The sequence below is a fragment of the Nycticebus coucang genome, chromosome 23, assembly GCF_027406575.1.
Source record: "Nycticebus coucang isolate mNycCou1 chromosome 23, mNycCou1.pri, whole genome shotgun sequence".
Taxonomy (NCBI): domain Eukaryota; kingdom Metazoa; phylum Chordata; class Mammalia; order Primates; family Lorisidae; genus Nycticebus; species Nycticebus coucang.
The window spans coordinates 12368529-12392894 of NC_069802.1; the positions used below are offsets into that span (position 1 = coordinate 12368529).

At 45.6% G+C, this 24366-nt stretch overlaps 1 protein-coding gene across 2 annotated transcripts in view; it reads left to right on the forward strand.

Annotated features, from left to right (window-relative positions):
• Positions 1 to 24366, forward strand: part of APBB2 (amyloid beta precursor protein binding family B member 2) — a 425552-nt gene that overhangs the window by 39395 nt on the left and 361791 nt on the right. The window contains exon 1 of one of the 2 annotated variants that reach the window (XM_053577898.1): positions 7264 to 7465. The exons of the other annotated variant lie outside the window; for it this stretch is intronic. The gene's annotated coding sequence lies outside the window, so the exon portion shown is untranslated. Of the gene's footprint in view, positions 1 to 7263; positions 7466 to 24366 lie in introns of those variants that run through there. 2 annotated transcript variants of the gene reach the window in all.

Consider the following 24366-nt stretch of genomic DNA (forward strand, 5'->3'; position numbering starts at 1 on the left):
ACCAAAGGGTAAGATGTATAATTACTCATAGTAGCAGCAGTTGTTTTTTTTGTTTTGTTTTGTTTTTTTTGAGACATAGTCTCAAGTTGTCACCCTGGGTAGAGTGCTGTGGTGTCACAGCTCACAACAACTTCAAACTCTTGGGCTTAAGTGATTCTCTTGCCTCAGCCTCCCAAATAGCTGCGTTTACAGGCACCCACCACAACAATGCCCAGCTACTTTTTTGTTGCATTTGTTATTGTTGTTTAGCTGGCCCAGGCTGGGCTCGAACCTGCCAGCTTTGGTGTATGTGGCTGGTACCGTAACCACTGTGCTACAGGCACCGAACCAGTAGCAGAAAGTTTATATTATTTTTATTTATTTATTTATTTAATTTATTTTTATTGTTAAATCATAGCTGTGTACATTAGTGCAATCAAGGGGTACATAGTGCTGGTTTCATATACAATCTGAAATATTCTCATCAAACTGTTCAACGTAGCCTTCATGGCATTTTCTTAGTTACTGTATGTAGGCATTTGTATTCTGCCTTTAGTAAGTTTTGCCTGTACCCATTCTAAGATGCAGAAATTTTAAAGTAAGATATATTGAGAACTTATCTCATGAACCAGGCATATTATTATAAGCTTTATGTACATTGTTTTGTATTCTTTAGTAAGAGCACTAAGATGTACATGTGTATGCTGTGATTATCATTGTCTTCAGATGAGGAAACTGAGGTTGAGAGAGCTTAATTCATTTGCCCAACCATCAGTGGGAAGGTGGTGTGGCCAGGATTTAAACTTAGGAAGCCCAAAGATAGCTTATATACTCTTAAATCACAGATGAGCTGGTGACGACGTTTCCCTAAAGGAGTTGAAAGAGCTTTTATAGAAGAGTATAGTCTATCTGAACCAGACCTTATAGAGTAAGTAAGATTCTGCCAAACAAAGAAGGTTATAAGAGTGTAAGTCCTGGCTCGGTGCCTGTAGCTCAGTGAGTAGGGCGCCGGCCAAAGGTGGTGGGTTCGACCCCGGCCCAGGCCTGCTAAACAATGCTAAACAATGACAACTACAACCAAAAAATAGCCGGGCGTTGTGGTGGGCACCTGTAGTCCCAGCTACTTGGGATTCTGAGACAAGAGAATCGCTTAAGCCCAAGAGTTTGAGGTTGCTGTGAGCTGTGACGTCACGCACTCAACAGAAAAAAAAAAAAGAGTGTTAGTCCAGCGTGAGAGGGGTCTGTGCAAGGGCAGAGACATGAAAAGTCATTAAGGGCTCCAGGATTGCATCATGGGCTTAGGTGGCTGAGTAGTAGGGTGTGGTGTGGGGCCTATAGGGACGGGTATGAGTTGGTGGCAGGGTGGCTAAAAGGGAGGTTGGTAGTAGAGTCTAACTGTAAGCTTAAAATGGAGTGAGGGCTGGTCATGTGAGTCCTTAAGTTTAGCAGATGAGATTTTATCCTTAAGCAACTAGAAGTCATCGGGGGTTTTAAAGGAGGAGAGTGACACCTCGGCATTGTTTTTTAGAAGGATCATGGTGGCAGCAGCGTGGAGGAAGGGCTTGGATTTGGAATGATGGGTGACACCAAGGTTGGTTAGCAGAATTCTGAAATAGAGCATGAAAAGCTGGGGAGAACCGTGGGAGTGGGGACAGAGAGGAGGGCGTAGATCGGAGAGGCATCCTTGAGTTGGCAGCAGTAGGGCTTCTTGAGTAATCTGATGGGGGTAGTTGAGAGGAGGAAGGAAGAATTGAAGATGACTGAGACATTTGGTTTGGAAACCTAAGTAACTGGCTGAGTGCAGTAGCTCAAGCCTGTCATTCCAGCACTCTGGGAGGCCGAGGCTGGGGATTGCTTGAGCTTAGGAGTTTGAGACCAGCCTGAGCAAGAGCAAGACCTTGTCTCTACTAAAAGTAGAGACTAGCTAGGTGTGGTGGTGGGTGCCTCTAGTCTCAGCTACTTGGAGGCTGAAGCAAGAGGATTTCTTGAGGGCAGCACCTGTGGCTCAGGAGTAGGGCGCTGGCCCCCTTATACTGAGGGTGGTGGGTTCAAACCCAACCCCGGCGAAACTGCAACAAAAAAATAGCCAGGCGTTGTGGCAGGTGCCTGTAGTCCCAGCTACTTGGGAGGGAGGTGGAGGCAGGAGAATCGCTTAAGCCCAGAAGTTGGAGGTTGCTGTGAGCTGTGATGCCACAGCACTCTACCCAGGGCGACAGCTTGAGCCTCTGTCTCAAACAAACAAACAAACAAACAACTCCAGCTTCAGATAAACTGCCTGGGTTCAAATCCCAGTTCTGCCCCTGATTGTGTGGTGCTGTGAGTCACTCACATTCTCAATCTTCACTTTCCCTTTAGGGAAATAATACCTCCTTCATAGGGCAGCTGTGAGGGTTACGGTAAATAACCTATATAAAATGTTTAGCCAGTATTTGGCACATGCTAAACACTCAGTAAAAGTTAGCTATTTTCAAGGTAGGAGTGTTTGGCACACCTTTTGGATTCAGGACCTAACTAGAAGAGGGACTCTAGCTAACAAATTCAAATATTGTGATTTGGTTGTTTGTACCCTCACATTAACCTGAAAAAAAAGTTAGCAATTTTATAACTAGTGCCTTGTTGTGATGGTCTGTACTTTGTACCACTGTATTTTGACATTTACTGGACTCTATTTTTGTTTAAGTAGAGGTATTTTCCCAACTCTTTAAAGGTCAGACCATTTCAAAAAGAAATATACATTCGGGTAGCACCTGGGGTTCAAAGGAGTAGGGCGCCGGGCCCATATACCAGAGGTAGTGGATTCAAACCTGGCCCCGGCCAAAAACTGCAAAAAAAAAAAAAAGAAATAATAATAATAATAAAAAGAAATATACATTCATCAAAAATAAAAGGTAGAGAGAGTACTGAGGACTTATTAAATACTAGCTTATTGCAGGTATGAGTTCTGTAGTAATTTATATTTGACTTTAATCTCTATATTGTTAAAATACTTTAAATCAAGGCCAGAAATGGTGGCTTAGGCCTGTAACCCTATCACTCTGGGAAGCCGAGGCGGTAGATCACTTGAACTCAGGAGTTATGGACCAGCCTGAATAAGAGCGAGATCCCTTCTCTAAAACTAGCTGGGTGCTGTGGTGGGTAGCTGCAGTGCCAGCTAAGTGGGAGGCTGAGGCAGATGGATTTCTTGAGCTCAGGAGTTTGAGACCAGCCTAAGCAAGAGCAAAACCCTGTCTTTACTAAAAAAAAAAAAAAAAAAAAAACACCCCAAAACTAGATGGGGATTGTGGCAGGCACCTGCAGTCCCAGCTACTCAGGAGGCTGAGGCAAGAGGATAGCTTGAGCCCAAGAGTTTGAGGTTGCTGTGAGCTATGACGCCATGGCACTCTATCCAGGGCAATAGAATGAGACTCTGTCTCAAAAAAAAGGAAAAGAAAAACTTTAAATCATTACAGAAACAAATGATATTTTATTGTGATCATTATAATTCTCCTGGTTTAAACTCAGTTACACATATACCACATGATCAGATAAAAATACTAGAAGCTATAAATGTTGGCACAAAAGATTTCTTGATGTTTTGTAGTTCTAAAGATTTTTTTTTTTTTTTTTTTGTAGAGACAGAGTCTCACTTTATGGCCCTTGGCAGAGTGCCGTGGCCTCACACAGCTCACAGCAACCTCCAACTCCTGGGCTTAAGCGATTCTCCTACCTCAGCCTCCTGAGCAGCTGGGACCACAGGCGCCCACCACAACACCCGGCTATTTTTTGGTTGCAGTTTGGCAGGGCCGGGTTTGAACCCGCCACCCTCGGCATATGGGGCCGGCGCCCTACCGACTGAGCCACAGGCACTGCCCAGTTCTAAAGATTCCCACCCCCCCCATATGCAGTTTTGTTATGTTGCCCAGGCTGTACTGCAGTGGCTAGTCACAGGCACCATCATAGCTCAGGGCATTCTGGAACTCCTGGCTTCAAGGGATGCCCCAGACTCAGCATCCCCAGTAGCTGGGAATACAGGCATAGGGGACCACACTGGGCTTATACCTCTTTAAGGAAATATTTAAAGTTTAGTCTTTGACTGTTTAATGCCACTTAGAAGTGGTTGTTGTTGATCAAGGACTATTTATACATGAATGACTTCAGAAATAGGAACAAGTAATAGATGTCTTTTGTTGCCACTAATTTTGTTAATTTGTAATGGCTGGATTGAAAAATAGCATTGTAGGGCGGCGCCTGGGGCTCAATGAGTAGGGTGCCATATACCGAGGGTGGCAAGTTCGAACCCACCCCAGCCAAACTGCAACAAAAAAATAGCCAGGCATTGTGGCGGGTGCCTGTAGTCCCAGCTACTTGGGAGGCTGAGGCAAGAGAATCGCCAAGCCCAAGAGCTGGAGGTTGCTGTGAGCTGTGACAGAACAGCACTCTACGGAGGGGCGACAAAGTGAGACTCTGTCTCAAAAAAAAAAAAGAAAAGGAAAGAAAGAAAAATAGCATTGTAATACAGGATTGCATTCCCTATGATGTTTACATATATACATTAAAAAAATTAGATTGAAGTTTTAAGAAATCTGAGTTCAAGTACCCGTTCTGTCCCTGTTTGTTTAAGTAAGAAAAAATCATTTACATTTCTGGGCCACACAGAGGTAAATGTCATCCGCAAAATCTAAGAGTCACGATGGTTTAAGGCTAGAATGATTTCTTAAGTATCTTTCGAAATAACATGCATTGGATCTGCCTCCTTCTCCATCCCTTAGGAGGACCTTTGGCTTTAAGAGACTTAGAGAATTCTGATATACTGTTTATGGCATTTACTTCCATGTTTTAGAAAAACATGTTCTTGGAATATTCTTGGAATATCTCATTTCCTTGGAAAACAATTCATGAGTGAGTCAGCACGAAGGAAAACCCACTCACAATGGATATCAAAATTGCATGAGATGGTGAAATGAGAAGCGATTTTCTTTGTAAACTTAAATGAGGTATAGAGAAACCAATTATTTATTTATAAAATGATTGCGGGGTGGAAGGCAGCGCTAACTGCTTTTACTAATATGCTGTTACGTATTTATCAAGACACAGAGGGTATCAAGGAGTCCTCTCCATGCCGCTTTAAAACTGCGATGACCATGAACGTGCCTTTCAGTGAGAGAGAAAGAAAATGCGTGTTAGGAGGCGGACGAAGGAAGAAAGGAAAGGAAGGTTGAAAGCCTCTCCTTCAGCCCGGGTCGGTCCTCTCTGGCAGTAGATAATTAAGGGAATTTCCTCCTGCAGCCGGGGAACGCTAGGTGGCCGTTTGGACGTCATTGTCAGGGCATCCAGGGATTTTGCTCGCTGAGGAGGTGACTTCCCCACTCCTCCTGCGGGACACTTCGCCTCCGCCCGGGGCGAAGTCGAGGGGCGGGGAGGCTCGGAACCCGGGCCGGGGCGCAGCGGCCGGAGGAGGGCGCGGAAGCGTTTCCTGGGTGAGCCCGGAGGCCGGGCCTGTTTCCGGAAAGCGGATTGCATCAGGTGTGAGCAGGACGCCTCCTCGGCCCAACCTGGCGGCCACTGCGCCTGCGCGCGTCGCCCCGCCCTGCCACTGAGGACTCCACCGCGGGTTTTCCTCCGGCTCTGGAGGAGACCCAGCGGGAGGGGCGGGCGCCGCTCACTGCCCCGGGACCCCGGGGAGAGGGGCACTGCTAGGTGGGGGTCTGGGAATCCTAGGGGAACTGCGGGGTCCAAGGGATTAGAGTGCTATGGGAGAGGACCTGCCTGCCAGGTTGGAGGCTGGTAGATTGTGCTCCTGACAGCGCGGTGGTCTCAGGCTGATTTCCTCGCTTGTGGGCCTGAAGGACGTAGACTAGAACCACAGAGATTTCCATTCACAGTCTGTGTTTTCTGTAAGAGGGCTATTGCGGCCCTCGACTGTCCATGGTCCACAGGCTCCATAGTGTATCTTGTTGTGCATGGCCTCCGATCCAGAGAAGTGAACACTTTCAGGGATTTCTAAGAGTTTCTCTATGACAATGTTGTCTTTCTGTTGCAGGAAGGAACCATATGATTGTTGGCCTCCAGCTGGGTCTGGGGGAAATAATTGTTCGTTGGGGGACATTATAGGAGTGCACAAGCTAGAAACCCCCACTCTGACTCTGCATAAGGGTCCCATTATACACTGTCTTAGCACCTGTGCGTCTCCCTCCTAGCACCCTCGCTCCATATTTGAAGTGACTGACGGGTCTGAGTTACTGTTTGATGGATGCTTGTTATCCTGTTATGCGTGAAAGCAAGGGCTTGGAGTTTTTATTAATAGTTCACCTCTCTTTCCAGGTTTAGTTCAAGATCTTGTAGATCCTCAATAAATTGATGTGTGAAAGGATAAAGGAATGCCTACCCCCACTGTATAGAGGCCTCACCAGAAGAATAAGGAACGGTGGGGACTGAGTTTATTATTTGAGGTCATAGGGATGGCTGTCTTTGTGTATTTGTGTATGTGTAAATTTCTCCAAGTGTCCTCAAACCAGCAGCATGAGCATCACATGGTTAACTTTTTAGATGTATCACCCACTGTCTATCTAAGACTCAGGAATGGAGACCCAACAATCTGTTTCTGCAAGCCTTCCAGGCGATTCTGATTCAGGCTCCAGTGTGAGAACCACTGCCCTGATGAAGAGCAACCCTAAGGATACTTCGGGAGCCCTGTTTACCACTTACTCACTGAGAGTCCATTCTTAGCAGGGCCTTGCTTATACACAATTTATAGACTGTAAATTCGAGCTATCGGTGGGTGGAGAAGTGCTTTTCTTTTCTGGCAGGCATGCTTTTCCCCATGTGTCATTTTGTTGTGATTTCCAGATCAAAGAATTGTGCGTGTGTTTGTGGAGTGGGGATAATGAGGCAGATGGAAGAAGGTCCTGCCTACAAGTTGCAGTTAGCCTGCGTGGGTGTGGGCACTTCTCATTTGGGGACATTTTCCCATTGCAAGGGAATGCAGACATGTAGGAGAAAAGCTGGAGATAAGGTTACCCAAATGCCTTTTGGCGCAAACAAACGCCAGACCACGTGGAGGGGATACCAGTCTGCACGGTGCCGCCAGCCTTTGCGTGGCAGTCGGGTACCGCTGCCTCTCTACGGTCTTCCCCTGCGACTGGGGCAGCGCGCTTACCAAAGGCCGCGCAGCCTTCACCTGCAGGGGTCGCACTGGGAGCGCGGCCCGCCCCCTTCCGCCCGGCCCTCGGCCCCGCCTTTCTCCAGTCGGGCCTCCGCCCCTCCGGGTCCCTGCAGCCTCCCCTTGCACAGCCGCCGCCAAAGCCTGGAGAAGTGGAATCTCGCCGGCGCCACTCCGTGCGCGGGACTCGCGGAGCGGCACTGGGCATGCTCAGTCGCCGAAGCCCGATCTGGTCTCAAGTAGGAAGCTCGTGCGCTGCGCCGGCAGCTGATCGGGCGCTCCCGGGAGGGCGAGACTGGAGCAGAGCGCCGGGCGCCGGAGCTGAGGCTGGCGCTGCGCGCAGTGCTGGTAAGCCCTGCTTTCTCCGTTGCTTCTGCCCGGAATCCGGGGCAGCCTGGAGCGCCGGGGAGAGACCCGGGCAGCGGAGGCAGCGTGCGGCTAGTGGCTCCGGGTACCCCCGGCGGCTGCCTCCCTTCCTGCTGCCGGCCCCAGGGCTGCGCGGCCACTGCTGCCCGCTCAGCCGCAGCCACAGCTGCAGCAGCTGCCGCCGCATCTGCAGCGGACGCCCGCTGCGGAGTCCCGTGTGCCCTGCGCCCGTGCCGCAGGGCCGGTGGCACGGCGACTGCGGGCTCACTCCTTGACTTCCATCCTTCTTGCTTCCCGGCGCCCTCTTTCCAGCAGCAGCCCAGGGTTGGCACGGCCTGGGCGGGAGAGACAGGGTTGGAGGCGGTGCGCCCGGGTGGGGACTGCGGAGGGAAAAGTGAGGGTGGGCGCCGCGGGGAGAGCGCACGCCCCCTTGCCCTGGCACCGGCCTCCTCTGCGCGCCTGGGCTGTCCCTCCCGGGGCGGCTGTGCGCTCCTCCCGGGAGTTGGAGCCGGGGCCGGCTTCTCGGCTTGGGGTTCAGAGAGCAGCCACCGAGAAAGGAAAGGGGGGAAAAGTTCATTTTCCCCCTTGGAGGCAGAGAGAGCCTTTAACTAGAAAATGGCTGTGCCAAGGGGACCAAAGCAGGTAAACTGGCTACCCGGTCTTGAAAGCCCCTCCACGATCTGCGGGGAGGAATGGAAGGTTGGACGCCAGAAATGACATTTGTGCGGTGAGAACGGAGCCGGCCCGAGGGAGGGATGCGAGTCCCGTAAAAACAATGAAAGGTGTTCTTAACATTGGCTAAGAGGGCTAGAACAGAAGAGGGGTCGAGGCAAAGAGCAGAGGAGCGTGGGACTTCAATTTTTAAAAAAAATTACCTGGAGAAATCAGATTGTGAGTTGTGACCGTTTTGTAGTCAAGTTCTGCGCAGTTTTAGAACCAAGACTGTCACAGACGTTTTTGGTTGGATTGGGTGATTGGGGAGGGCCAAAATTGGGAGGAGAAAAGGTCAATGTTGGAAGCTCCGACCAGACTGGGCTCTCCAGGGCACAGTTTTTTCCCAAGAAGTCCCTCAGTCACTGGCTTTTCATTGTGCCTGATGACTTAAGTGAAATACTTAAAGAATTATAAAATGATGCCAGCGTTGGCATTTGGATTCCAAGAAATGAGTAAACTTTGTGAGGTTGTCATGGGTTTGTCGTTTGCTTTACATTTTCACGATTTAAAAACCGAAGAGTGGCAGTCTGATGTATTGTTTTTTGCTTTTGATCTCTTAAATCTTTTTTCTTTCTTTTTTTTTTTTTGTTTTTGGAGACAGAGTCTCACTTTGTCGCCCTCGGTAGAGTGCTGTGGTGTCACAGTTCACAGCAACCTCCAACTCCTGCCAACTCCTGGGCTTAAGTGATTCTCTTGCCTCAGCCTCCGGAGTAGCTGGAACCACAGGTGCTGGCCTCAGTGCCCTGCTATTTTTTGTTGCAATTCTCATTGTTGTTTTAGCTGGCCCAGGCTGGGCTCAAACCTGCCACCCTGGGTATATGGGGCCAGTGCCCTTACCCACTGAGCTACAGGCGTAGCCCTCTTAAATCTTTTTTCTTATCCTGTATTTATATTTCAAATCTCCTCCTCAGATGGCCATGATAATTAAGAGTATAGGAATGTGTGTAGCTGACTTTTAGGGAACAGACAGAATCCTTGAAAGGGGATTTCTTTAAGAACTTAGGTAGCAGCCTTGCCATGTTTCAATTTGTAGCTTGAAAGCAGTATTTGTTCAACAGTTGTTTGTAGTAACTTGCAGCATTCTAGAAATGGCCTGGGGTTTTGAAAGGATAATTTTTGTCAGGAGGATGGGGGAACCTCCAGGCTGAGGGAATGCTCAAAGAACACAGGTGGCTGTGGAGTCCAGTGGGCTGATCCTGGCTGTGGGGAGACATGCAAGGTTACCATTGCTGTCCATTTGTTATCGATGACCCTGCAAAATCACCCATGGTCTTCATAAACCTAGAATGTAGGTAGTTGCTCAGAGTCCAAACATGAGATCCTTTCCCAAGGAAGGTTTCTATATCCTATATTTTTATTCTCTCTCCAGTTGTATACTTTTAACTGAATAATTCACCTTTAAGGAGCCAGCATGATCCTGCTTGCTAAAACTTTTATAAAGTACTCCCGTTTCCCCGAAAATAAGACATCCTCCAAAAATAAGACCTACTTACAGGAAAGATAAGACGTCCTCTGAAAATAGGCCTAGCGCATCTTTGGGAGCACACCTTAAAATAAGACACTGTCTTATTTTCGGGGAAACAGGGTAGCAGTTGAAAAGCTTGATGTGCTAAAGTGTGAGGGAGGGATGTTTTAATTTAGCTGGAGTAACATGAATACTGACTACAAAATTATTTGGGAAAAGACTGTTACATATTGCAAGAATCCACATGTAGAAACGTAGAATATTTTAATTCTGCTACTCTTTTTATGTCATGCTTCAACTTCTTTCTTTTTTTTTTTTTTTGCAGTTTTTGGCCAGGGCTGGGTTTGAACCCATCACCTCTGGCATATGGGGCCAGCGCCCTACCCCTTTGAGCCACAGGTGCTGCCCATGTTTCAACTTCTTGATTACTGTTTTCTTTTCCAGCCAGCAGAGAAACAGCAGCAAACATTGAATTGTTTTTCTGTTCCGGCAGGAATGCTGAAAGCCTTGCTGTAATATTAGATTAGTGTTAATGTTGATTACCCTGATTACTGGATATCTAAATTTATCTTTTAAGAAAGAATGAATATTATGTCTCTTCCCTTTTCAGTTAAAATAGACAATAGTCTTGTGATATAACACCTTACGTTTTCTAAGGGGATAGGACAGACTCAGGAAAAGTATTGTAGTAAATTATTACTTTTATGAGAGAGATACTCATTTTGCTACCTAGGAAGCTAGCATTTGTTCAGTGTTATTATGTATCAAGCCTCATATTAAGCTCTTTATATATACTATCTTATGCTATAAACATCTTTGTAGAAATGTCAGCTGCCTAAGAAAATTCCTCTGAGGGGGTAGGTGCTCTACTGAATGCACAGCAAGAGAACTTTAAAGTTTTATCTCATATGAGATACCTTCATTCAGTGACGTTCCATTATTATTCATTAAGCGTTCTCTTTTAAAACATCTTTGATTTGTTATTTAGAATTAAATTTGACTGCAACAGCATGTCTTCAGAATGATTTGAATGTTTTAAAGAAGCTTCTCTCCAGCTTTTAAAACCGTTTTGTGTTCATTTATTTTCAACAGTGTTGTACTACCAACAAATAAAATCGAATGTAAGGGAGATTAATCCAGATTGCCCGCTTTTCACTTTAATGTGTTATTAGTGCATATTCTGCATGTTGATATGGGTTGCTGGTGTTCTTCTCAGCTGAAATGGTTTCTCAGAGGCAGAACCACAAATTCTCCATCATAAACCGTCTGGTGGGACTTGTAGGAGCAACCACCAACCGGGGATTCTAAAGACTTGTCTCTGGGGTTGGCTCATCCCTTTAATTCACCGTGTGACCTTGGAAAAGTCATTTCACTTCTCTGGGCCTCAGTTTTCTCATCTGTAAGCTGAGAGAGTCGTGGTCACCTTCTGGCTGACTACAAGGTCCTTCTTGTCCCAGTCCACCGGTTTGCCATGCAGCCGTTTGGGGAGGGAGGGCTTCATTGAGATGTAGGGGTGTCCAACCTTTTTTCTTCTCTGCTACACATTGCAAGAAGAGTTGTAGTCTTGGGCCACACATTAAATACACAGACACTAACGAAAGCTGATGAGCAAAGAAAAGGTCCTGCATAATTTTCGAAATATCCAGCACCACAGAAAAATAAAACAGTCCTCATGTAATCTGCATGCAGCCTGGGGGCTACAAGTTGGACCCCCTGGGGGAGCATTACATGTAGCTGATTTGGGGTTTCCCCAAGTCTGGCCAGTTGGATGTCCTTCCTTCCTTTGGCCAATTCCTACCTCCCTTCCAGTTTTCATTTGCTGTAAAAGGGTGGTCTTAAAATTAACTGCTTGTGGCTACACCAGTCTAGATAGGAGATGAGGTAATAATTAGATTTGGGGAAAGTGTATTAGGTATTTGAAACCATTTCATAGCATCTTAGTGATTGATTAATTGATTGATTGATACAGGGTCTCAGTCTGTTACCCAGGCTGCAGTGCAGCGGTGTAATCATAGCTCACTGTAGCCTTGAATTTCTGGGTGCAAGCCATCCTCCTGCCTCCGCCTTCTAAGTAGCTGGGACTACAGGTGTGCACCACCACACCCTGTCAGTTTTAAATATTTTTTGTAAACATGGGTTTTGCTATGTTGCCAAGACTAACCTTGAACTCTCGGCCTCAAGCGGTCCTCCTACTCGGCCCATAGTGCTATGCATCTGCTGCTGGGAGACTTTCTGCTTTGGGCACACACACAATCTGAGAAAGAAGCGTCCCTTGGGCTGCAGAGGAGGGTGTCCTATATTTTGGTTCCCGAGCCCACCCATGTGAACTTTTGGCAAGCCTTCCCTGTGTCCTGGCCTCTGTCCTCCGTCATGGTTTGGAATAAGATTTTTGTCGTTTATTGTCTGCACCATCAGTATATTGGGCAGGTGCTTGCCTGCTGCGGTAGCAGGAGTGGTAGCTGGTGGCATGCACCTGCTTGGTGTCACTAGCAGGATTGTGAGTTTTGTTTTGTTTTTTTTTTTGGCCTGGCAATCTATGATGGGGCAGAGAACAAAGGAAACCAGTCCCATTTGGTGTTCCTGTGCACTTGACTTTCAGGCTGCTCACAAAACCCTGCTTCATTCACCTTGAAGTGAGGCAGATGAGGAAGGAGTAGCAGCCAGCGTTGTCACCGCATTTAAATAATTGGTGACAGTGACTCTGCTGCCTCAGTCATAACCAAGCTCCAGGGTTCCTGGACCCCTGATAGTTTGGAGTGGGACAGTAGCTCCAAACATTAGACGAGAGCTGTGAGGGAGGAAGGGCGTAGAGTGGGGAAGGTCAGGTTGTTGCAACTTGGCAAGAAGGAAGAAGCCTGGATGGGTTGAAAGGTATAGAGGTCTCTGGGTGTAGAGTTAGAAGAAATAGTCCCTTTCTATACCGTCTGTTTCCATAATGTTTGAATCTTATCTAGTCTTCTGTAATGGACATGCAGTTCTTTTATAATCAGGAAAAAATCCCAATGTATAATTTATTGGTATATAAAATGTACTGATTATATGGACACAGATGGGAAGAGAACATGAAAAAAAGTGAGTGATGTCGAATGATGGATTAAAGTTACTGACTTGACAGTGATTAATCAAGTTAACCTTTCTCTCCTTTCCTCTTGTGGAAATTGTGCAAAATTTTTTCTGCTAGATATTAACTAAAGTTTCTAAAGTCTAACTTTGCTGACAAGCAGGTTTCAGGAATGCTTGGAGTGGGAGGAAGAGGATTGTTGTTTTCTTTAAGTTGACTAAAAAGAATGCAGACTCTTGGAACTGAGCTAGGAGATGTGTGCATTTAGTAGAACAAGGTTGGAGAGAATTTGCATGCAGAGTTCCAGAGGATAAAGGGAATTGCCACTATTGGCATTACCAGGGGTATGTATGGGATGAGGCATTTTCAGAATCACTGCCTTATAAACCAGAGCTTAGTTTCCATATAAATGAGAGCTCACTTTCCACAGAATTTAAAAGTAACTGAGTGTCTCCTATTTGCAAAGCACAGGGGTAGGCCCACTGGTCCTTTGTTTGTTGGCGAAGTTTTCCTGCCTTATTCACAGTGATGACGATGACAGTGTAGTGAATATGTCATAAATGTTCAAATGAGATATGTCCTTTTCTCTGAGATTATACCTTTCTGATTTGGGGGTAAGAATTGCTTAGAAATTGATGGGGATATTCTTATTTGGCAGCTTAATGGTCCATGAAATTGCTAATTCTGGGAATGTGGGCCTGAGATGCAGAGAGGCTTGCCCTAGGGATTGAGTGGGGGAGGCCAGGCCAAAGTGTAGGGCTTGTGCGTGTGCTCATGGGGACCCTGGGCCTTCTAGGGATCTAGAGTCAGGGGTATAGACCCAAGGTCCTAGGGGCTGCGAAGGAGCTAATTTTGCAAGTGCCCTGGTAATGTCTCAAAAATGACAAGAAAAGCATCAAGATGAACAATAAGGGTCTGAGGGAGCTGAAAGGGCAAGTGATTGAAAGGTGAATTTGAGCAGGCAAGCCTCCAGCGGTATCTTGGTGTTTGGTTTGCGTGTGGGCCTCTTTCTGCCAAAACAATATGCTTTAGCAATTCTTGGTGGTGATTCTAGGAAATGCTGATGGAGTCTAAGCCGTAGAACCAAGAATTATAGCCAGCTTGGCCTGGGCCTCCGCAGTATCAGGCCCTGCAGGTAAGCCTTGAATTGCTAGAGGAAGTTTAAGAATGATTTGGCTATGGAATTGCTATTATTGAGTATTGGTTGCTGGAGCTAGAGTCAGAAAACAACAAATTATTTCTGAGTTTTAAATAACAGCTTAAGAAAGTAAATAATGTGTTTTCAGATAGTACTTTAAAAAAATGTGCTTAGTTATATCTGGATCTCGCTGATCACAGTAATAACATTAATATTATTGTGGAGCTCGTTCTTAGTGCTGGGAACGTTATAGCTATTATCCTGTTTAATCTGTGGTGCTGTTCCTATTTTGGAGATAAGAAAACTGAGCTTCTTTTTCCTAAAGACTGCATGGTGAACAGTGATGCTTGCCCTGGAACTGTAATCAATATGGGGTTTGGCGGGGAGTCCACGAGTTAGCAAAAAACTGACAAAATGAAGAGCTGACATCGGCTAATCAAGGCCCGCCGGGTACCTGGCGGGATTCAGGAAATATTTTATTTATTCCTTTGGGGCACCTCCTTATTTCCTCTTTTACAAGTAAGGAAACGAACTGTGTGGGTCAGAAAAGTTAAAGGAGTTGCCCGAGCCCTAAACAAAGCCTGTATTCTTGTTTTTTTTCACCACATCATGAACCTAAATTCAGCATTTGGAGAAAAGGTGAAAATTCACCTTTTGTCCATTTTCAAAATGGACAGTTAATTTGAGTCTGCGTACTTAGCGGTGGAGTTGTGGCCTCAATATCCATTTCTTTCATCTGAATGCAAGTTCTCTAGTGGGAAAATCCGAATATAATTTCTGATTATGTCCGAAAGTAAGGGTTGCCCTGTTGGATTTCTCAGGGCAAATGCCAGTCTAGAGCGTTTCTGTTATAAAATACATCAGATTTGAATTAGTTGTCCAGTGCCAATCACAGAGCACGGCTGGGATGACTGACAGAGGCTCCTGGTGAGGCCCCCTGTCTTTGGCAGCAGCCCGGTGGCTGATCTGATGCTTCTGGCTGCTGGAGCTTTGGGCCTGCTGGATGGAGGTTCCTGTCTGGGAGCAGCCTGCTTGCCCCATGGTGCTGGTTCTGTTCTTATTTTCTGATCTTCATTCGGTTCAAGTAGACTTTTGTCCTGGGCAAGAGAGCCAGTCAGCTTGCCACATTGAGTATACTGATTTGCTGGGTGATAGTCTTTGTCAGTGGAAATGAGTGAATTAGAATTTGTGTATTAGGAGTTAGGTTTTTCTTCTTTTTCTTTTTTGGAGACGAGTCTCACTTTGTTGCCCAGGCTAGAGTGCCAGGGTCTCAGCCTAGCTCACAGCAACCTCACACTCCTGGGCTCAGCAATCCTTCTGCCTTAGGATCCTGACTAGCTGGGACTACAGGCACCCAACACAATGCCTGGCTAGTTTTTTCTATTTTTAATAGAGATGAGGGTCTCGCTCTTACTCAGGCTGGTCTCAAACTCTTGAGCTCAAGCGATGCTCCTTAGCCCCCACAGAGTGCCAGGATTGTGGGCATAATAGGTTTCTTGACTTGACTCATTCCTGGTGAACTAATACAGTTAAAAGTTTAAACCCAGCTGAGGCACGGTCTGAATGCTCAGTGAATTCATATGGGTGTAGATATCTTGGGAAGCAGTGATTCAACCTCTAATTTTTCAAATTGTCTAATTATAACCTCATATCCTCCCCAGAAACCAAGGTCTATTTATACCTTCACTAGTGAGGAGAGACATTTATTGGGTGACACCCAGAAACTTCAGCATCTTGTACTTATTGTTTTATTCAGCAGTGTTTATTGAGTACATACTTTGTGCTGGGCTTTCGTTGCCTCCTGATATGAAATCCTCACTATAGCAAAGCTTTCAGCTGTCTCCTTTCCCAGCTTTTTGTAACTCAGTGGAACTCCTGTAGCCTTACCCTTCTCAGCACCTCAGACCTGCCATTTCTATGAGGGAGCTAGGGATTTGGCCTTTGATATGACCTCTAGAGTAGTAGTTCTCAAATAGGTCAGTGTTTCCCACCATCTGGTAATGTCTGGTGACATTTTGATTGTTGTGATGGTAGAGGGAGAACTACTGGTGTCCGGTAGATAGAGGCCACGGATGCTACTGAATTTCCTATAATACATGCACGGGACAGCCCCACAAGGAGGAAAAGGGGATGTGGTGGTTAAGAGCCACTCTCTTAAGGTTCCAATATGGGTCTGCAATTTAATAGTTGTATGACCAAGAACGATAGAATTCTACTTGGACAATAGAATTACAGGGTGCCTCAGTTTCCTCATTTGCAAATGGGAATACTAATGGTGCCTGGAAAGTGTGGTTCTTAGGAAGATTTTGTGAGTTAATATACGATAAGGGCTTAGAAAAATGCTTGGCATGAAATAAGACCTTAACCATTACTATTGTTTTTAGTTTTAAACAAACTCTTTACCTTTTGACTCTAAAGAGCTTGAGTTTGGAGAATCCAGGGAGCTGAGCTTGTTATTGTTAGCACCACCTCCAAGTAGGCGTTGGCATAAGAGTTGGACGTTGTTTTATGATTCTCCGGTTCCCTTTTGCCCGTTGGTTTTATTTTCCACTGTCTCCACCTCTTCATCCTAGGGCTTTCAGTGCTTTTGCTTCTTTCATCCTTTTTTTTCCCCAGGGACCCAAATTTATGTCCTCAATGAGCCTTCCCCTGGAGGGCTGAGAATTATATTTATGATTTTCCTTAGCTCCGTCTATTTTGGGAACGGTGAGAAAACGGGAAGCGGGTCAGGGGAGACGTGGCATCACTTCCTAATTGTCAGAGCTCCCATCTCTGTAAAATTCCCTGAAGGATCGAGAGGCAGGTGGTGCTGCCTACGCCCTCCAGCTCCGCCCCCAAGTCAGGTGCCTGCTACTTCCAAAATACCTCTAATTGGGTCACAACATTATCTGCCTGCTTGGAATCATTTCTAAAAATCAAAGCAAACACGCAGACTGTGTCAGCGGGATTTGAAATGTTTCCATCCTTTCCACTGAGGCTTTGCAGAGTTACCCTGAAACAAAAGAAAGCAATCTTACTATGTCAATCAGGGGGCTCTGAGGCCTGGAATTGGGCCTTAAAAAAGTGCTCAAACCATGCTCCTTTCTGACTTTTTACAAGGAGGTGAGCTTTTTGGATTCCACTCAACAGATCAAATTTACTGTTGGATTTTCATGACAAAATTATCTTGGAAAGGAGTTTCATTGAGTGTCTTTGTATAGTATTCATAGACTTAAGACTGAGCTATTACAGTGTATCTCTTTCTAATACCATCCCCATGACACGGTCATCTCTCACTGAAGGAGAGCTATGGCCTCCTGGCTTGTCCAGCTCTGTCATTCAGTTTGGCTTTCTCAGTGCTGGCTGCTGTTCCAAGTGCAGCATGTGGAAATTGACCAGGACGGTCACTGCCTCTGCCTGCTCGGAGCTCTCTGTAGAGAAAGGCTGAAGAGTACCATACAGTGTGATGTGTGTCCTTAGCACTCCCAGACCAGCACCTGCCTTGGTTGGGTGTGGGGCGGACAGTGTTGAGTGAAGCTTCCAGCAAGGATGCTCAGGCCATTCCCAGGCATCTCCTTTTCTGCCGTTCTTTAGGGCATCTGGATCTACAGCTCTGCTTCGAGCCCTGCTGTTCCTGAGTACTTTAAACATCTGCCTGAGGGTGCTGCAGAATCACCTGAAGGCTCCTTATCAAGTTGGAACTCAGCTAGAATTTCAGAATTTCAGATTCAGTGTTGTGTGGTGTGGCCTAAAGAAAGTCTGCATTTCTGATAATCGCTCAGGGGGAGTTGAAGCCGCTGGTCTGAGAACCGTACCGGGTCTACGAGTCCACTGGTGTATATGATCGCCCAGGACAGGACAGCTGGTTCTTCCTGCTCCCACTGTGAGCTGCCACATCCCTCTTAAACTGTTCACTTCCCCAGCTTCTGTCCTAGTCTGTCAGCCCCTTGAGGGACAACACAGAGCTGCTTTATTTTTGTGTTCCCAGGTTTAGAAATCCTTGGTTCTTAATACGTGTTTGTTGAAAAATGAATGTATGAATGAAAAAGAATTTTATCATTGGAAGCTCTAATAAATATGCACCAGAACATTTTCAGCATCTATTTTTTCTTCAAGAGTTTATGCCCAGTTATGATCCTTGGTTTATGGCAATGATGTTAATAAGGTCAGCGCGAGTTTGGTTTACATGCAAGCCTATTAACTGTGCCGTTTGGGGGCCTAAATTCTAGAACAGTCTTGAGGAGATTACTTTAAATTCATTATTTCTAGAATGACTCAAAAATACATCATTCTCTTGTAATGGCTCAGTAGGATCAAGTCTGCATAGAAAGAAAATGAGTCCAAAGGAAATGCAGATATCATTTAGCTAAGCAGCCACAGCAGGAGCATGGCCCCTGTCTTTGAAATAATAAATCACATTGAACTAAAATTAAGTTAGGTTAAACGGAAATTATGTAACCAAAGTCTAAATGATCATTTCTCTAAGCCACAGGGAGGGATACTAGAATCCTTCATTTACTTATTCTTTCTGCAGTTATTAATTAATTAATTAGAGACAAAGTTGTCCCAGCTGGTCTTGAACTCTTGGCCTCCTCCCACCCTGCTCTCCCAAAGTGCTGGGATGACAGGGCTGAGCCACTGTACCCAACCTGTAAGTATTTATTGAGTACCTGTTCTTTTGCCAGGAAGCCCTGGGGGTTTGGCTATGAATAAAGCACTCTCAGCTCTCCTGGGGGAAGGGGCTATGATGAAAATAGAGGGGTGATGTGATGCAGAGTGCCCAGGGGCTCCTTTAGATCAAGTGGTTGGAGTCGGTGACCATGATGCTGTGTTCTGATTGACAGTAAGCGATCGCTGTCATCAAGGTCATGACCCGAAGAGCAGCAGCTTCAGGCTTAAAGAACGGTGCATAGGTCTGCACTTTAAACCAGCTCTCCAAGGAGCTTTACTGCTTCTGTCCTCCTGAAGACTGGATTGATGATGCCTTATTATCATGCCTAGACAGGCTCTGACCTTGCTTCCTTGACCTGTAACGCCATGCTTCTTCTCAAAGTGTGCTGATAGAACCCAAGTTATTAGAACTATATTGTGAAGACTTCTGCCATCAAGTTCAGAAAACTTCATGCTCCGTCCCCACTAATGTAGTCAAAAGACCTCCTGAAAAGAAGCTTGCTTAATGTTAATTAATTAATTATTATTAGTAGTACTTTTTTGTTGTTGCAGTTTTTGGCCGGGGCTGGGTTTGAACCCGCCACCTCTGGCATACAGGGCTGGCGCCCTACCCCTTTGAGCCACAGGCGCCGCCCCTTGATGTTAATTTAATCCAGCCTTCGACCGTGCATTCTTTCTGCAAGGTAGTTTCTGTACTGGTGTTTCCTGGTGCACGGCTTGGACAGCCAGCTCCGCAGGTCTCTCTTTCTGCACACCTGCAACAGTGCTTCTGTGGACTCTCTGCCTCCCACTCCCTTCAGGGCTTTCTGGTCTGTGTAGAGGACTGCAAGATCTTTCAACCTCTCACGTTGGTTTTTCTCATGCCTTGTGCCCAGTCGATCAGTTCAGTGACTTGTGTCCAGCGATGAATTGGCGTTTAGAGCCCCAGAGATCATTGCTCCTTTGAAACATTCAGGGAGGATTTGGCTCTAATGTCACGTGGGTCTCAAGGTGTTTTTGCTCGCGCTTTTGCCTCAATTTAATGAATAGTGGATTTTTGACTCGGGTTGTTTAAATCGTGACTTCATTCTATCTTCTTTTGGACATATAGACATTGCTTTGATGTCAGCTGACTAATTAGAAGTAGGGGAAGAAGACTGATCTGTGCGAGTCAGTTAACGCTGTAGGGGGTTTCGTTGACATTTGGAAATCTTTTTTTTTTTTTTTTTTTGTAGAGACAGAGTCTCACTTTATGGCCCTCGGTAGAGTGCCGTGACATTTGGAAATCTTAATCACAATTTACACGTATTGACTTTTAGATTTCCTTCCAATGGAGGTATGTTTAGTTTTGGTCCTTCCTGAAGTCAGAGTGGGTGGACTAGGTCCATCTTTCTGAAGAGGCTTCTTCTGTGAGCCAACCAGGTGGGGCAAGCACACTACAGATTTTCATTTGGGGTAGAGTTTGGCATGAGTCATTTTGTAAAGTGTGTTTGTTAAGGTAAAATAATTAAGAGAGTAAGAGAGTATTTGTCTCAGTTGTTAAGGATGTGAGGAGACCTCTGTCCTGTGCTGCTGATTGCTCAGGCTGCAGGCAGTTTCCAGAAAAACACACGGGGGCTTGACTGAGAAGGGGATTAACAGAGTTGAAGACCAAGATGGGGACAGCCCAAGAAATAGGAAGGGAACCAGGCTGAGAGTGTGGATGAGAATTAGGCCCTGGAGTCCCTGGAAGTTGTTTCTGGGTCTAGGAACTTTGACTTTGAATTTGGGAAGACTGGTGGTCCTGGGTCCCCTTGTGGCATTTGTCCTCTCCCTAAATGAGAAAGGGAATCTAGCGTGAGCCGTGACTGTTGGGAACTATTACTGTGCACAGGGTCTCTGCGTCCCAACATTCGGGGGAAAAAACTCCTGCATTCAAATTAAGTATATTCCAGTGATTTGAGCACAAGAAGACATGGCCAATGCTACCACAGAATTACCACTCCCTGTTCTTATTCATGAGACTTAGCGATTGGGTCAGTGTCCTTTTCTAAAAATGCCCTTTTTTCTAGGACTTGAGATCATTTCTACTAAAATAAATAAAGGAAGTTGTGCATTCCATCAATTTGTGTGTCATTATCTCATGATCAAAGTCATCTCCTGCTGACTTGAGTTTTATTTAAGCATCTTCCTTTACTAGCAGGAGATCTTGGCATTGACCTTGGTATCCATGTATACACGCACACCTGTGTATGTTTTATATATTTGTGTTACAAGCTACAAGTAGAAATAAGAAAAACACGATCTGGAGTTTTATTGTATTTTTATGTTTTTTCCCCCCTCCTAGTTCTGACAACATGTGGATTGCAAGAAAAATCAATTTAAAAAAAGCTGAGAATGTTGATTCATGGCATTATTATCTTTGTTTCCTGTAAAGAAAACAGGATTTTCCTTAGATGATTTGACGTGTGTATATAAAGTTTTGCTTAACATTTAAATGATTTTTGTACATTTCTGCAGCACCAACTATTTTTTTTTTTTTTTTTTGTAGAGACAGAGTCTCACTTTATGGCCCTCGGTAGAGTGCCGTGGCCTCACACAGCTCACAGCAACCTCCAACTCCTGGGCTGAAGCGATTCTCTTGCCTCAGCCTCCCGAGTAGCTGGGACTACAGGTACCCGCCACAACGCCCGGCTATTTTTTGGTTGCAGTTTGGCTGGGGCTGGGTTTGAACCTGCCACCCTCGGTATATGGGGCTGGCGCCTTACCAACTGAGCCACAGGCACCGCCCAAGCAGCACCAACTATTAAAAATACACTATTACCTGGCCAAAACAAGTTCTGTATTTATGTCAGGGAAGTTTCAGGCAGTGTAAACTTATTTCTACAAGAAGAGAGCTTGGTGGGTACAGGTTTTCATTAAAGTACATTTATTTTTCCTTAGTGTTGACCTCGAAAGTTAATTTTTGACAAGCTCAGAGATGATTAAGAACGCAGTGGAGTGTTATCATGTGAACGTTACAGTGTCACACAGTTGTAAAAAATGTGTTTGCATGGAGCAAAAGATGATGAGAATGAATAGAAATGAAAATAGTATGGTTCCTTGGTGGGACTGCGGATGTTTTTTTTGGCTTTCTCTCTTTTCGTCTTTCCCAAGCATCCTTAGTGTTTTTATATCCTGTTAGTCATGAGTAGAAGGGAGGAAAAAAAACAGTTCTCACATGCTCATTTTTGTTTCATCTAAAAGATGTGCATTTCAGGGGTGTTTCTTCAAGGAGACTAACTGGGAAGAAAAAACTGGCATTATGCTGAGAGAAGTTAACTAATCACAAAAGGACAAGTATTTTATGATTCTACTTGTATGTGGGGAGGTAGAGCAGTCAGATTTATAGAGACGGAAAGTAGAATGGCAGGTGCCAGAGGCTGTGGGGAGGAAGGCCTGTGGGTTGTTATTCAGGGAGTCCAGAGATTCAGCTGGGGAAGATGAAAAGGTTTGACAATCAGTGGTGGTGAGGGCGGCGCCTGTGGCTCAGTCGGTAAGGCTCCGGCCCCATATACTGAGGGTGGTGGGTTCAAACCCGGCCCCGGCCAAACTGCAACCAAAAAATAGCCGGGCGTTGTGGCGGGCGCCTGTAGTCCCAGCTGCTTGGGAGGCTGAGGCAAGAGAATCGCTTAAGCCCAGGAGCTGGAGGTTGCTGTGAGCTGTGTGAGGCCACGGCACTCTACCGAGGGCCATGGAGTGAAACTCTGTCTCTACAAAAAAAAAAAAGAAAATCAGTGGTGGTGATGGTTGCACAGCAGTGCGAATGTACTTAATGCCACAGAACTGTATATGTTAAAATGGTCAAATTATTAATCAGCCCTGGACGGAAGCTCCTGGGAGGGGCTGTTCCAAAGTCAGTGCAATATGAGGGTTGGGGAGGGCACAGACTCCAGAGCAGGGGGCGGGTCATAGCTGCCACTGAGCTAAACGAGACAAGCTCCCCTCTTTTCAGCAGCTTTGTTTTATGTGACTGATACGCACCTAGTCAGGTTTGCAATTGTGAATTGGGTATGATCTATGTAGGGCATTTTGGGTGGAGGGGCGGGGCTGTGTATATTACTGAGTTCCACCACGGAGATGAAGTATCTTGGTAAACGGGAACCTTCACTGGTGTGTCCTCAAAGACTGTGGCACTGCTCCCCTTTGCCCCACTGAGTGTACCCTCAAAACCGAGCAACTAGGTGTCCTAACCTTTTGCTCTGTCCATGATGTTCTTCTTTTTCTTCCCCCCCTTTTTTTTAAAATATGGAATACTTCTCAAATTTGTGTGTCACCCTTGCAGAGACCACACTGACCTTCAGCATATCGTTCCCATTTTAGTTGTGCTGCTGAAGCGAGCATTGTTCGTGATACTCTAAAGCAGCAGTTCTCAACCTGTGGGTCGCCACCACTTTGGGGGTCTCCTGCATATCAGATATTTACATTACAATTCATAACAGTAGCAAAATTACACTTATGAAGTAGCAACGAAAATAATTTTATGGTTGGGGGTCACCAGAACATGAAGAACTATATTAAAGGGTCGTGGCATTAGGAAGGCTGAGAACCACTGCTCTAAAGGAACCATTGGCCTTAGCTCTGGCCAGATCTGGGTTGAAATTCAGGCCGCTTTCTGGCATGGGTAGATGGAGGTGGGCAGCCCAGGTAAATGGTTTTTCCTCCCTGCACCACAGTTCGTTGTAAAATTATCTTTAGTGTTACCTACATGGCCATGTTGTGAGGAGGGTTTACTGTGATAACAGGTGAAACACTTGATAGGGTTAAGTGATCAAGATATTTAGTTACTTTATTTACTCTTGGCGACCATTAGGTTGACTAGGGTGAAGCACTCTAAATTATAAACTCCTTACTTGTTATTGTGCTACAGAAGATGGTCCTTTATTAAAAACTTACATATCATTTAGAATTTAAATATTAAAAAGATAGTTTTTTTTTTTTTTAAAGGCTGATAGTGAGAGATTTATAATAAGTACAGGTTCTGTGTTCCTAATCTGGAACTCCAAAATCCAAAATGCTCCAGTGAACATTTGCTTTGAATAGCATGTTGGTGCTCAAAAAGTTTCAGATTTTGGGACATTTCTAATAATGCATTTTTGAATTAGGGCTATTCTACCTGTAGTAGCTTTAAAATACAGTTTATTTATTTACTTGAGAGATAAGGTCTTGCTCTGTTGCTCAGCCTCCAACTCCTGGGCTCAAACCATCCTTTCTCTCTCTCTCTCTGTATCTCTCTATTGCTCCCCCCACCCCCTTTTGTAGCTGGGACTACATGTCTGCAAATATTTAATTTTTGGGTAGAGATGGGGTCTCGCTCTGTTGCTCAGGTGTTCTTGAACTCCTGAGCTCAAGTGATCCTCTTGCCTCAGCCTCCCCAAGTGCTGGGATTACAGGAGTGAGCTACCAACTGCTTGATCTTTTTTTTTTTCTTATTTTTCCCCTCCCCCTTTCAGAATTATCTTCAGAAAATGTAGACACCACTCCCTTAGTGCATTTGACTTCTCATGTTACGGTTTGATATACTTGGCAGACATATGGATTGGAATTTGATCCTGGGTGAAAGTGATCAGCAGCCACCCTAAATAAGGTACCTCCCTTTCCTGACCTGGAAGAGGATTCATTAGGAATTATAGAGGTTGATGTTCACAGAGCCCTCCCTGTGAGACAAGTCACTGTGACGAACGCTCTGCGGGGATCATCCCGGGTAGCCCCTCTGTCTCTGAGATAGGTACAGTCCTGGTCCTCTGATACAGATGGGGAAGCTGAGGTGCACCAGGCCTGTCCGAAGGCGTGCACAGCTGGAGCTGGCTGGATGAAGATTACGGTGACAGAACTTGCAAAGGAGTGGACTCTCAGTA